This window comes from Lonchura striata, chromosome 15 (assembly GCF_050655825.1).
Source record: "Lonchura striata isolate lonStrDom1 chromosome 15, ASM5065582v1, whole genome shotgun sequence".
NCBI classification, from domain to species: Eukaryota; Metazoa; Chordata; class Aves; order Passeriformes; family Estrildidae; genus Lonchura; species Lonchura striata.
Window position 1 is genome coordinate 2,124,538 of NC_140717.1, and position 13,518 is coordinate 2,138,055.

The following is a 13,518-nucleotide window of genomic DNA, read 5'->3' on the forward strand; positions in this document are numbered from 1 at the left end:
TGTGCCCAGGGGCTCGTGGCCCTGGGCTCGGGCCTGACTGTAAAGAATCCCTATATCGAAGGATGGATCGCAGACCAAAGTTGTCCCCACATCAAATTTGTACTGACCTGATAGACCCAAGGGAGCCCTACAAACTGACATCAGCAACCTGGACTGGTGAGTTTTCTTTCCCAGGGAAAATGGCCAAAGGATGTGCGCAGTGGCCCCTTGACCTGGTCTGGGGCCTGACTGCAAAGAATCCTTATATCGAAGGATGGATCGCAGACCAAAATTGTCCCCACCTCAAAATTTTGCTGCTCTTATAGACCCAAGGGAGCCCTAGAAACTGACATCAGCAACCTGGACTGGTGACTTTTCCTTCCCAGGGAAAATGGCCAAAGGATGTGCCCAGGGGCCCTTGGTACTGGGCTCGGACCTGAATGCAAAAAATCCATATATCGAAGGATGGAACCCAGACCGAAGTAGTCCCCTTCCGAAATTTTTGCTGCCCAGATAGACCCAAGGGAGACCTACAAACTGACATCAGCAACCTGGACTGGTGAGTTTTCTTTCCCAGGGAAAATGGCCAAAGCATGTGCCCAGTGGCCCCTGGACCTGGTCTGGGGCCTGACTTCAAAGAATCCTTATATCGAAGGATGGATCGCAGACCAAAGTTGTCCCCTCCTCAAATTTCTGCTTCCCTGATAGACCCAAGGGAGCCCTACAAACTGACATCAGGGATCTGGACTGGTGAATTTTCTTTCCCAGGGAAAATGGCCAAAGGGTGTGCCCAGGGGCCCCAAGCACAGGGCTGTGACCTGACTGCAAAGAATCCTTTTATCGAAATTTGGACCCCAAACTGAAGTTGTCCCCTCCTCAAAGTTGTGCTGCCCTGATAGACCCAAGGGAGCTCTACAAACTGACATCAGCAACCTGGACTGGTGACTTTTCTTTCCCAGGGAAAATGGCCAAAGCCTGTGCCCAGGGGCCCCTGACCCCGGGCTGGGGCCAAACTGCAAAGAATCCCTATATCGAAGAATGGATCGCAGACCGAAGTTGTCCCCACATTAAACTTGTGCTGCCCTGATAGACCCAAGGGAGCCCTACAAACTGACATCAGCAACCTGGACTGGTGACTTTTCTTTCCCAGGGAAAATGGACAAAAGATGTGCCCAGGGGCCCTTGGCACTGTGCTCGGACCTGAATGCAAAAAATCCAAATATCGAAGGATGGAACCCAGACCGAAGTTGTCCCCTCCTCAAAGTTGTGCTGCCCTGATATACCCAAGGGAGCCCTACAAACTGACATCAGGAACCTAGAATGGTGAGTTTTCTTTCCCAGGGAAAATGGCCAAAGGATGTGCCCAGGGGCCCCTGGCCCTGGGCTCGGGCCTGACTGTAAAGAATCCCTATATCGAAGGATGGATCGCAGACCAAAGTTGTCCCCTCCTCAAACTTGTGTTGCCCTGATAGACCCAAAGGAGCCCTACGAACTGACATCAGCAACCTGGACTGGTGAGTTTTCTTTCCCCGGGAAAATGGCCAAAGGTTTAGCCCAGGGGCTCGTGGCCCTGGGCTCGGGCCTGACTGTAAAGAATCCCTATATCGAAGGATGGATCGCAGACCAAAGTTGTCCCCATCTCATACTTGTGCTGCCCTTATAGACCCAAGGGAGCCCTACAAACTGACATCAGCAACCTGGACTGGTGAGTTTTCTTTCCCAGGGGAAATGGCCAAAGGATGTGCCCAGTGGCCCCAAGAACAGGGCTGGTCTCTGACTGCAAAAAATCCATATATCGAAGGATGGATCGCAGACCAAAATTGTCCGCTCATCAAATTTTTGCCGCCCTGACAGCCCCAAGGGAGACCTACAAACTGACATCAGCAACCTGGACTGGTGAATTTTCTGTTCCAGGGAAAATGGCCAAAGGATGGGCTCAGGCGCCCCCGGCACTGGGCTGGGGCCTGACTGTAAAGAATCCCTATATCGAAGGATGGATCACAGACCAAAGTTGTCCCCACCTGAAACGTGTGCTGCCCTGATAGACCCAAGGGAGCCCTACAAACTGACATCAGCAACCTGGACTGGTGAATTTTCTTTCCCAGGGAAAATGGCCAAAGGATGTGCCCAGTGGGCCCTGGCACTGGGCTGGGGCATGACTGCAAAGAGTCCCTATATCGAAGGATGGATCGCAGACCAAAGTTGTCCCCTCCTCAAAGTTGTGCTGCCCTGAGAGACCCAAGGGAGCCCTACAAACTGACATCAGCAACCTGGACTGGTGACTTTTCTTTCCCAGGGAAAATGGCCAAAGGTTGTGCCCAGGAGCCCCTGGCACTGGGCTGGGGCTTCACTGCAAAAAATCCTTATATCGAAGGATGGAACCCAGACCGAAAGTGTCCCCTCCTCAAACTTGTGTTGTCCTGATAGACCCAAGGGAGCCCTACAAACTGACATCAGCAACCTGGAATGGTGAATTTTCTTTCCCAGGGAAAATGGCCAAAGGTTGTACCCAGGGGCTCCTGGCCCTGGGCTCGGGCCTGACTGTAAAGAATCCCTATATCGAAGGATGGATCACAGACCAAAGTTGTCCCCACATCAAACTTCTGCTGCCCTGATAGACCCAAGGGAGCCCTACAAACTGACATCAGGAACCTGGACTGGTGAGTTTTCTTTCCCAGGGAAAATGGCCAAAGCATGTGCCCAGTGGCCCCTGGACCTTGTCTGGGGCCTGACTGCAAATAATCCTTATATCGAAGGATGGATCGCAGACCAAAGTTGTCCCCTCCTCAAATTTCTGCTTCCCTGATAGACCCAAGGGAGCCCTACAAACAGACATCAGCAACCTGGACTGGTGAGTTTTCTTTCCCAGGGAAAATGGCCAAAGGCTGTGCCCAGGGGCCCCTGACCCCGGGCTGGGGCCTGACTGCAAAGAATCCTTATATCGAAGAATGGATCACAGACCGAAGTTGTCCCCTCCTCAAAGTTGTGCTGCCCTGATAGACCCAAGGGAGCCCTACAAACTGACATCAGGAACCTGGACTGGTGAGTTTTCTTTCCCAGGGAAAATTGCCAAAGGATGTGCCCAGGGGCCCTTGGTACTGGGCTCGGACCTGAATGCAAAAAATCCATATATCGAAGGATGGAACCCAGACCGAAGTAATCCCCTTCCAAAATTTTTGCTGCCCAGATAGACCCAAGGGAGCCCTACAAACTGACATCAGCAACCTGGACTGGTGAGTTTTCTTTCCCAGGGAAAATGGCCAAAGCATGTGCCCAGTGGCCCCTGGACCTGGTCTGGGGCCTGACTGCAAAGAATCCTTATATCGAAGGATGGATCGCAGACCAAAGATGTCCCCTCCTCAAATTTCTGCTTCCCTGATAGACCCAAGGGAGCCCTACAAACTGACATCAGCAACCTGGACTGGTGAATTTTCTTTCCCAGGGAAAATGGCCAAAGCATGTGCCCAGGGGCCCTTGGCACTGGGCTCGGACCTGAATGCAAAAAATCCAAATATCGAAGGATGGAACCCAGACCGAAGTTGTCCCCTCCTCAAAGTTGTGCTGCCCTGATATACCCAAGGGAGCCCTACAAACTGACATCAGGAACCTAGAATGGTGAGTTTTCTTTCCCAGGGAAAATGGCCAAAGGATGTGCCCAGGGGCCCCTGGCCCTGGGCTCGGGCCTGACTGTAAAGAATCCCTATATCGAAGGATGGATCGCAGACCAAAGTTGTCCCCTCCTCAAACTTGTGTTGCCCTGATAGACCCAAAGGAGCCCTACGAACTGACATCAGCAACCTGGACTGGTGAGTTTTCTTTCCCCGGGAAAATGGCCAAAGGTTTAGCCCAGGGGCTCGTGGCCCTGGGCTCGGGCCTGACTGTAAAGAATCCCTATATCGAAGGATGGATCGCAGACCAAAGTTGTCCCCATCTTATACTTCTGCTGCCCTTATAGACCCAAGGGAGCCCTACAAACTGACATCAGCAACCTGGACTGGTGAGTTTTCTTTCCCAGGGGAAATGGCCAAAGGATGTGCCCAGTGGCCCCAAGAACAGGGCTGGTCTCTGACTGCAAAAAATCCATATATCGAAGGATGGATCGCAGACCAAAATTGTCCGCTCATCAAATTTTTGCCGCCCTGACAGCCCCAAGGGAGACCTACAAACTGACATCAGCAACCTGGACTGGTGAATTTTCTGTTCCAGGGAAAATGGCCAAAGGATGGGCTCAGGCGCCCCTGGCACTGGGCTGCGGCCTGACTGTAAAGAATCCCTATATCGAAGGATGGATCACAGACCAAAGTTGTCCCCACCTGAAACGTGTGCTGCCCTGATAGACCCAAGGGAGCCCTACAAACTGACATCAGCAACCTGGACTGGTGAATTTTCTTTCCCAGGGAAAATGGCCAAAGGATGTGCCCAGTGGGCCCTGGCACTGGGCTGGGGCATGACTGAAAAGAGTCCCTATATCGAAGGATGGATCGCAGACCAAAGTTGTCCCCTCCTCAAAGTTGTGCTGCCCTGAGAGACCCAAGGGAGCCCTACAAACTGACATCAGCAACCTGGACTGGTGACTTTTCTTTCCCAGGGAAAATGGCCAAAGGTTGTGCCCAGGGGCCCCTGGCACTGGGCTGGGGCTTCACTGCAAAAAATCCTTATATCGAAGGATGGAACCCAGACCGAAAGTGTCCCCTCCTCAAACTTGTGTTGTCCTGATAGACCCAAAGGAGCCCTACAAACTGACATCAGGAACCTGGACTGGTGAGTTTTCTTTCCCAGGGAAAATGGCCAAAGGATGTGCCCAGTGGCCCCTGGACCTGGTCTGGGGCCTGACTGCAAAGAATCCCTATATCGAAGGATGGATCGCAGACCAAAGTTGTCCCCTCCTCAAATTTCTGCTTCCCTGATAGACCCAAGGGAGCCCTACAAACAGACATCAGGAACCTGGACTGGTGAGTTTTCTTTCCCAGGGAAAATGGCCAAAGCCTGTGCCCAGGGGCCCCTGACCCCGGGCTGGGGCCTGACTGCAAATAATCCTTATATCGAAGAATGGATCACAGACCGAAGTTGTCCCCTCCTCAAAGTTGTGCTGCCCTGATAGACCCAAGGGAGCCCTACAAACTGACATCAGGAACCTGGACTGGTGAGTTTTCTTTCCCAGGGAAAATGGCCAAAGGATGTGCCCAGTGGCCCCTGGACCTGGTCTGGGGCCTGACTGCAAAGAATCCCTATATCGAAGGATGGATCGCAGACCAAAGTTGTCCCCTCCTCAAATTTCTGCTTCCCTGATAGACGCAAGGGAGACCTACAAACTGACATCAGGAACCTGGACTGGTGAATTTTCTTTCCCAAGGAAAAAGGCCACAGGGTGTGCCCAGGGGCCCCAAGCACAGGGCTGGGACCTGACTGCAAAGAATCCTTTTATCGAAATTTGGACCCCAAACTGAAGTTGTCCCCTCCTCAAAGTTGTGCTACCCTGATAGACCCAAGCGAGCCCTACAAACTGACATCAGCAGCCTGGACTGGTGAATTTTCTTTCCCAGGGAAAATGGCCAAAGGTTGTGCCCAGGGGCTCGTGGCCCTGGGCTCGGGCCTGACTGTAAAGAATCCCTATATCGAAGGATGGATCGCAGACCAAAGTTGTCCCCACATCAAACTTGTGCTGACCTGATAGACCCAAGGGAGCCCTACAAACTGACACCAGCAACCTGGACTGGTGAGTTTTCTTTCCCAGGGAAAATGGCCAAAGGATGTGCCCAGGAGCCCCAAGAACAGGGCAGGTCTCTGACTGCAAAGAATCCATATATCGAAGGATGGATCGCAGACCAAAATTGTCCGCTCCTCAAACATGTGCTGCCCTGATAGACCCAAGGGAGCCCTACAAACTGACACCAGCAACCTGGACTGGTGAGTTTTCTTTCCCAGGGAAAATGGCCAAAGGATGTGCCCAGGAGCCCCAAGAACAGGGCAGGTCTCTGACTGCAAAGAATCCATATATCGAAGGATGGATCGCAGACCAAAGTTGTCCCCTCCTCAAACTTGTGTTACCCTGATAGACCCAAAGGAGCCCTACGAACTGACATCAGCAACCTGGACTGGTGAATTTTCTTTCCCCGGGAAAATGGCCAAAGGTTTAGCCCAGGGGCTCGTGGCCCTGGGCTCGGGCCTGACTGTAAAGAATCCCTATATCGAAGGATGGATCGCAGACCAAAGTTGTCCCCATCTCATACTTGTGCTGCCCTTATAGACCCAAGGGAGCCCTACAAACTGACATCAGCAACCTGGACTGGTGAGTTTTCTTTCCCAGGGAAAATGGCCAAAGCATGTGCCCAGTGGCCCCTGGACCTTGTCTGGGGCCTGACTGCAAATAATCCTTATATCGAAGGATGGATCGCAGACCAAAGTTGTCCCCTCCTCAAATTTCTGCTTCCCTGATAGACCCAAGGGAGCCCTACAAACAGACATCAGCAACCTGGACTGGTGAGTTTTCTTTCCCAGGGAAAATGGCCAAAGGCTGTGCCCAGGGGCCCCTGACCCCGGGCTGGGGCCTGACTGCAAAGAATCCTTATATCGAAGAATGGATCACAGACCGAAGTTGTCCCCTCCTCAAAGTTGTGCTGCCCTGATAGACCCAAGGGAGCCCTACAAACTGACATCAGGAACCTGGACTGGTGAGTTTTCTTTCCCAGGGAAAATGGCCAAAGCATGTGCCCAGGGGCCCTTGGTACTGGGCTCGGACCTGAATGCAAAAAATCCATATATCGAAGGATGGAACCCAGACCGAAGTAATCCCCTTCCAAAATTTTTGCTGCCCAGATAGACCCAAGGGAGCCCTACAAACTGACATCAGCAACCTGGACTGGTGAGTTTTCTTTCCCAGGGAAAATGGCCAAAGCATGTGCCCAGTGGCCCCTGGACCTGGTCTGGGGCCTGACTGCAAAGAATCCTTATATCGAAGGATGGATCGCAGACCAAAGATGTCCCCTCCTCAAATTTCTGCTTCCCTGATAGACCCAAGGGAGCCCTACAAACTGACATCAGCAACCTGGACTGGTGAATTTTCTTTCCCAGGGAAAATGGCCAAAGGATGTGCCCAGGGGCCCTTGGCACTGGGCTCGGACCTGAATGCAAAAAATCCAAATATCGAAGGATGGAACCCAGACCGAAGTTGTCCCCTCCTCAAAGTTGTGCTGCCCTGATATACCCAAGGGAGCCCTACAAACTGACATCAGGAACCTAGAATGGTGAGTTTTCTTTCCCAGGGAAAATGGCCAAAGGATGTGCCCAGGGGCCCCTGGCCCTGGGCTCGGGCCTGACTGTAAAGAATCCCTATATCGAAGGATGGATCGCAGACCAAAGTTGTCCCCTCCTCAAACTTGTGTTGCCCTGATAGACCCAAAGGAGCCCTACGAACTGACATCAGCAACCTGGACTGGTGAGTTTTCTTTCCCCGGGAAAATGGCCAAAGGTTTAGCCCAGGGGCTCGTGGCCCTGGGCTCGGGCCTGACTGTAAAGAATCCCTATATCGAAGGATGGATCGCAGACCAAAGTTGTCCCCATCTTATACTTGTGCTGCCCTTATAGACCCAAGGGAGCCCTACAAACTGACATCAGGAACCTGGACTGGTGAGTTTTCTTTCCCAGGGAAAATGGCCAAAGGATGTGCCCAGTGGTCCCTGGACCTGGTCTGGGGCCTGACTGCAAAGAATCCCTATATCGAAGGATGGATCGCAGACCAAAGTTGTCCCCTTCTCAAATTTCTGCTTCCCTGATAGACGCAAGGGAGACCTACAAACTGACATCAGGAACCTGGACTGGTGAATTTTCTTTCCCAAGGAAAAAGGCCAAAGGGTGTGCCCAGGGGCCCCAAGCACAGGGCTGGGACCTGACTGCAAAGAATCCTTTTATCGAAATTTGGACCCCAAACTGAAGTTGTCCCCTCCTCAAAGTTGTGCTACCCTGATAGACCCAAGGGAGCCCTACAAACTGACATCTGCAGCCTGGACTGGTGAATTTTCTTTCCCAGGGAAAATGGCCAAAGGTTTAGCCCAGGGGCTCGTGGCCCTGGGCTCGGGCCTGACTGTAAAGAATCCCTATATCGAAGGATGGATCGCAGACCAAAGTTGTCCCCACATCAAACTTGTGCTGACCTGATAGACCCAAGGGAGCCCTACAAACTGACACCAGCAACCTGGACTGGTGAGTTTTCTTTCCCAGGGAAAATGGCCAAAGGATGTGCCCAGGAGCCCCAAGAACAGGGCAGGTCTCTGACTGCAAAGAATCCATATATCGAAGGATGGATCGCAGACCAAAATTGTCCGCTCCTCAAACTTGTGCTGCCCTGATAGACCCAAGGGAGCCCTACAAACTGACACCAGCAACCTGGACTGGTGAGTTTTCTTTCCCAGGGAAAATGGCCAAAGGATGTGCCCAGGAGCCCCAAGAACAGGGCAGGTCTCTGACTGCAAAGAATCCATATATCGAAGGATGGATCGCAGACCAAAGTTGTCCCCTCCTCAAACTTGTGTTACCCTGATAGACCCAAAGGAGCCCTACGAACTGACATCAGCAACCTGGACTGGTGAATTTTCTTTCCCCGGGAAAATGGCCAAAGGTTTAGCCCAGGGGCTCGTGGCCCTGGGCTCGGGCCTGACTGTAAAGAATCCCTATATCGAAGGATGGATCGCAGACCAAAGTTGTCCCCATCTCATACTTGTGCTGCCCTTATAGACCCAAGGGAGCCCTACAAACTGACATCAGCAACCTGGACTGGTGAGTTTTCTTTCCCAGGGAAAATGGCCAAAGGATGTGCCCAGTGGCCCCAAGAACAGGGCTGGTCTCTGACTGCAAAAAATCCATATATCGAAGGATGGATCGCAGACCAATATTGTCCGCTCATCAAATTTTTGCCGCCCTGACAGCCCCAAGGGAGACCTACAAACTGACATCAGCAACCTGGACTGGTGAATTTTCTGTTCCAGGGAAAATGGCCAAAGGATGGGCTCAGGCGCCCCTGGCACTGGGCTGGGGCCTGACTGTAAAGAATCCCTATATCGAAGGATGGATCACAGACCAAAGTTGTCCCCTCCTCAAACGTGTGCTGCCCTGATAGACCCAAGGGAGCCCTACAAACTGACATCAGCAACCTGGACTGGTGAATTTTCTTTCCCAGGGAAAATGGCCAAAGGATGTGCCCAGTGGGCCCTGGCACTGGGCTGGGGCATGACTGCAAAGAGTCCCTATATCGAAGGATGGATCGCAGACCAAAGTTGTCCCCTCCTCAAAGTTGTGCTGCCCTGAGAGACCCAAGGGAGCCCTACAAACTGACATCAGCAACCTGGACTGGTGACTTTTCTTTCCCAGGGAAAATGGCCAAAGGATGTGCCCAGGGGCCCCTGGCACTGGGCTGGGGCTTCACTGCAAAAAATCCTTATATCGAAGGATGGAACCCAGACCGAAATTGTCCCCTCCTCAAACTTGTGTTGTCCTGATAGACCCAAAGGAGCCCTACAAACTGACATCAGCAACCTGGAATGGTGAATTTTCTTTCCCAGGGAAAATGGCCAAAGGTTGTGCCCAGGGGCTCCTGGCCCTGGGCTCGGGCCTGACTGTAAAGAATCCCTATATCGAAGGATGGATCACAGACCAAAGTTGTCCCCACATCAAACTTGTGCTGCCCTGATAGACCCAAGGGAGCCCTACAAACTGACATCAGGAACCTGGACTGGTGAGTTTTCTTTCCCAGGGAAAATGGCCAAAGCATGTGCCCAGTGGCCCCTGGACCTGGTCTGGGGCCTGACTGCAAATAATCCTTATATCGAAGGATGGATCGCAGACCAAAGTTGTCCCCTCCTCAAATTTCTGCTTCCCTGATAGACCCAAGGGAGCCCTACAAACTGACATCAGCAACCTGGACTGGTGAGTTTTCTTTCCCAGGGAAAATGGCCAAAGCCTGTGCCCAGGGGCCCCTGACCCCGGGCTGGGGCCTGACTGCAAAGAATCCTTATATCGAAGAATGGATCACAGACCGAAGTTGTCCCCTCCTCAAAGTTGTGCTGCCCTGATAGACCCAAGGGAGCCCTACAAACTGACATCAGGAACCTGGACTGGTGAGTTTTCTTTCCCAGGGAAAATTGCCAAAGGATGTGCCCAGGGGCCCTTGGTACTGGGCTCGGACCTGAATGCAAAAAATCCATATATCGAAGGATGGAACCCAGACCGAAGTAATCCCCTTCCGAAATTTTTGCTGCCCAGATAGACCCAAGGGAGCCCTACAAACTGACATCAGCAACCTGGACTGGTGAGTTTTCTTTCCCAGGGAAAATGGCCAAAGCATGTGCCCAGTGGCCCCTGGACCTGGTCTGGGGCCTGACTGCAAAGAATCCTTATATCGAAGGATGGATCGCAGACCAAAGATGTCCCCTCCTCAAATTTCTGCTTCCCTGATAGACCCAAGGGAGCCCTACAAACTGACATCAGGAATCTGGACTGGTGAATTTTCTTTCCCAGGGAAAATGGCCAAAGGATGTGCCCAGGGGCCCCAAGCACAGGGCTGTGACCTGACTGCAAAGAATCCTTTTATCGAAATTTGGACCCCAAACTGAAGTTGTCCCCTCCTCAAAGTTGTGCTGCCCTGATAGACCCAAGGGAGCTCTACAAACTGACATCAGCAACCTGGACTGGTGACTTTTCTTTCCCAGGGAAAATGGCCAAAGCCTGTGCTCAGGGGCCCCTGAACCCGGGTTGGGGCATGACTGCAAAGAATCCCTATATCGAAGAATGGATCACAGACCGAAGTTGTCCCCTCCTCAAAGTTGTGCGGCCCTGATAGACCCAAGGGAGCCCTACAAACTGACATCAGGAACCTGGACTGGTTAGTTTTCTTTCCCAGGGAAAATGGCCAAAGGATGTGCCCAGGGGCCCTTGGCACTGGGCTCGGACCTGAATGCAAAAAATCCAAATATCGAAGGATGGAACCCAGACCGAAGTTGTCCCCTCCTCAAAGTTGTGCTGCCCTGATATACCCAAGGTAGCCCTACAAACTGACATCAGCAACCTGGACTGGTGACTTTTCTTTCACAGGGAAAATGGCCAAAGGATGTGCCCAGGGGCCCCTGGCACTGGGCTGGGGCTTCACTGCAAAGAATCCTTATATCGAAGGATGGATCGCAGACCAAAGTTGTCCCCTCCTCAAACTTGTGTTGCCCTGATAGACCCAAAGGAGCCCTACGAACTGACATCAGCAACCTGGACTGGTGAGTTTTCTTTCCCCGGGAAAATGGCCAAAGGTTTAGCCCAGGGGCTCGTGGCCCTGGGCTCGGGCCTGACTGTAAAGAATCCCTATATCGAAGGATGGATCGCAGACCAAAGTTGTCCCCATCTCATACTTGTGCTGCCCTGATAGACCCAAGGGAGCCCTACAAACTGACATCAGCAACCTGGACTGGTGACTTTTCTTTCCCAGGGAAAATGGCCAAAGGTTGAGCCCAGGGGCCCCTGGCAAAGGGCTGGGGCTTCACTGCAAAAAATCCTTATATCGAAGGATGGAACCCTGACCGAAATTGTCCCCTCCTCAAACTTGTGTTGTCCTGATAGACCCAAAGGAGCCCTACAAACTGACATCAGCAACCTGGAATGGTGAATTTTCTTTCCCAGGGAAAATGGCCAAAGGTTGTGCCCAGGGGCTCCTGGCCCTGGGCTCGGGCCTGACTGTAAAGAATCCCTATATCGAAGGATGGATCACAGACCAAAGTTGTCCCCACATCAAACTTGTGCTGCCCTGATAGACCCAAGGGAGCCCTACAAACTGACATCAGCAACCTGGAATGGTGAGTTTTCTTTCCCAGGGAAAATGGCCAAAGGATGTGCCCAGTGGCCCCTGGACCTGGTCTGGGGCCTGACTGCAAAGAATCCCTATATCGAAGGATGGATCGCAGACCAAAGTTATCCCCTCCTCAAAGTTGTGCTACCCTGATAGACCCAAGGGAGCCCTACAAACTGACATCAGCAGCCTGGACTGGTGAATTTTCTTTCCCAGGGAAAATGGCCAAAGGTTGTGCCCAGGGGCTCGTGGCCCTGGGCTTGGGCCTGACTCTAAAGAATCCCTATATCGAAGGATGGATCGCAGACCAAAGTTGTCCCCACATCAAACTTGTGCTGACCTGATAGACCCAAGGGAGCCCTACAAACTGACACCAGCAACCTGGACTGGTGAGTTTTCTTTCCCAGGGAAAATGGCCAAAGGATGTGCCCAGGAGCCCCAAGAACAGGGCAGGTCTCTGACTGCAAAGAATCCATATATCGAAGGATGGATCGCAGACCAAAATTGTCCGCTCCTCAAACTTGTGCTGCCCTGATAGAACCAAGGGAGACCTACAAACTGACATCAGCAACCTGGACTGGTGAATTTTCTGTTCCAGGGAAAATGGCCAAAGGATGTGCTCAGGGGCCCCTGGCCCTGGGCTGGGGCCTGAATGCAAAGAATCCCTATATCGAAGGATGGATCGCAGACCAAAGTTGTCCCCACATCAAATTTGTGCTGACCTGATAGACCCAAGGGAGCCCTACAAACTGACATCAGCAACCGGGACTGGTGACTTTTCTTTCCCAGGGAAAATGGCCAAAGGATGTGTCCAGGGGCCCCTGACCCCGGGCTGGGTCCTGACTGCAAAGAATCCCTATAGCGAAGAATGGATCATAGACCGAAGTTGTGCCCTCCTCAAAGTTGTGCTGCCCTGATAGACCCAAGGGAGCCCTACAAACTGACATCAGGAACCTCTACTGGTGAGTTTTATTTCCCAGGGAAAATGGCCAAAGGATGTTCCCAGGGGCTCCTGGCCCTGGGCTCGGGCCTCACTGTAAAGAATCCCAATATCGAAGGATGGATCGCAGACCAAAGTTGTCCCCACATCAAACTTGTGCTGACCTGATAGACCCAAGGGAGCCCTACAAACTGACATCAAGAACCTGGACTGGTGAGGTTACTTTCCCAGGGAAAATGGCCAAAGGATGTGCCCAGTGGCCTCTGGACCTGGTCTGGAGCCTGAATGCAAAGAATCCTTATATCGAAGGATGGATCGCAGACCAAAGTTGTCCCCTCCTCAAATTTCTGCTTCCCTGAGAGACCCAAGGGAGCCCTACAAACAGACATCAGCAACCTGGACTGGTGAGTTTTCTTTCCCAGGGAAAATGGCCAAAGCATGTGCCCAGGGGCCCTTGGCACTGGGCTCGGACCTGAATGCAAAAAATCCATATATCGAAGGATGGAACCCAGACCGAAGTAATCCCCTTCCGAAATATTTGCTGCCCAGATAGACCCAAGGGAGACCTACAAACTGACATCAGCAACCTGGACTGGTGAGTTTTCTTTCCCAGGGAAAATGGCCAAAGCATGAGCCCAGTGGCCCCTGGACCTGGTCTGGGGCCTGACTGCAAAGAATCCTTATATCGAAGGATGGATCGCAGACCAAAGTTGTCCCCTCCTCAAATTTCTGCTTCCCTGATAGACCCAAGGGAGCCCTACAAACTGACATCAGGAAT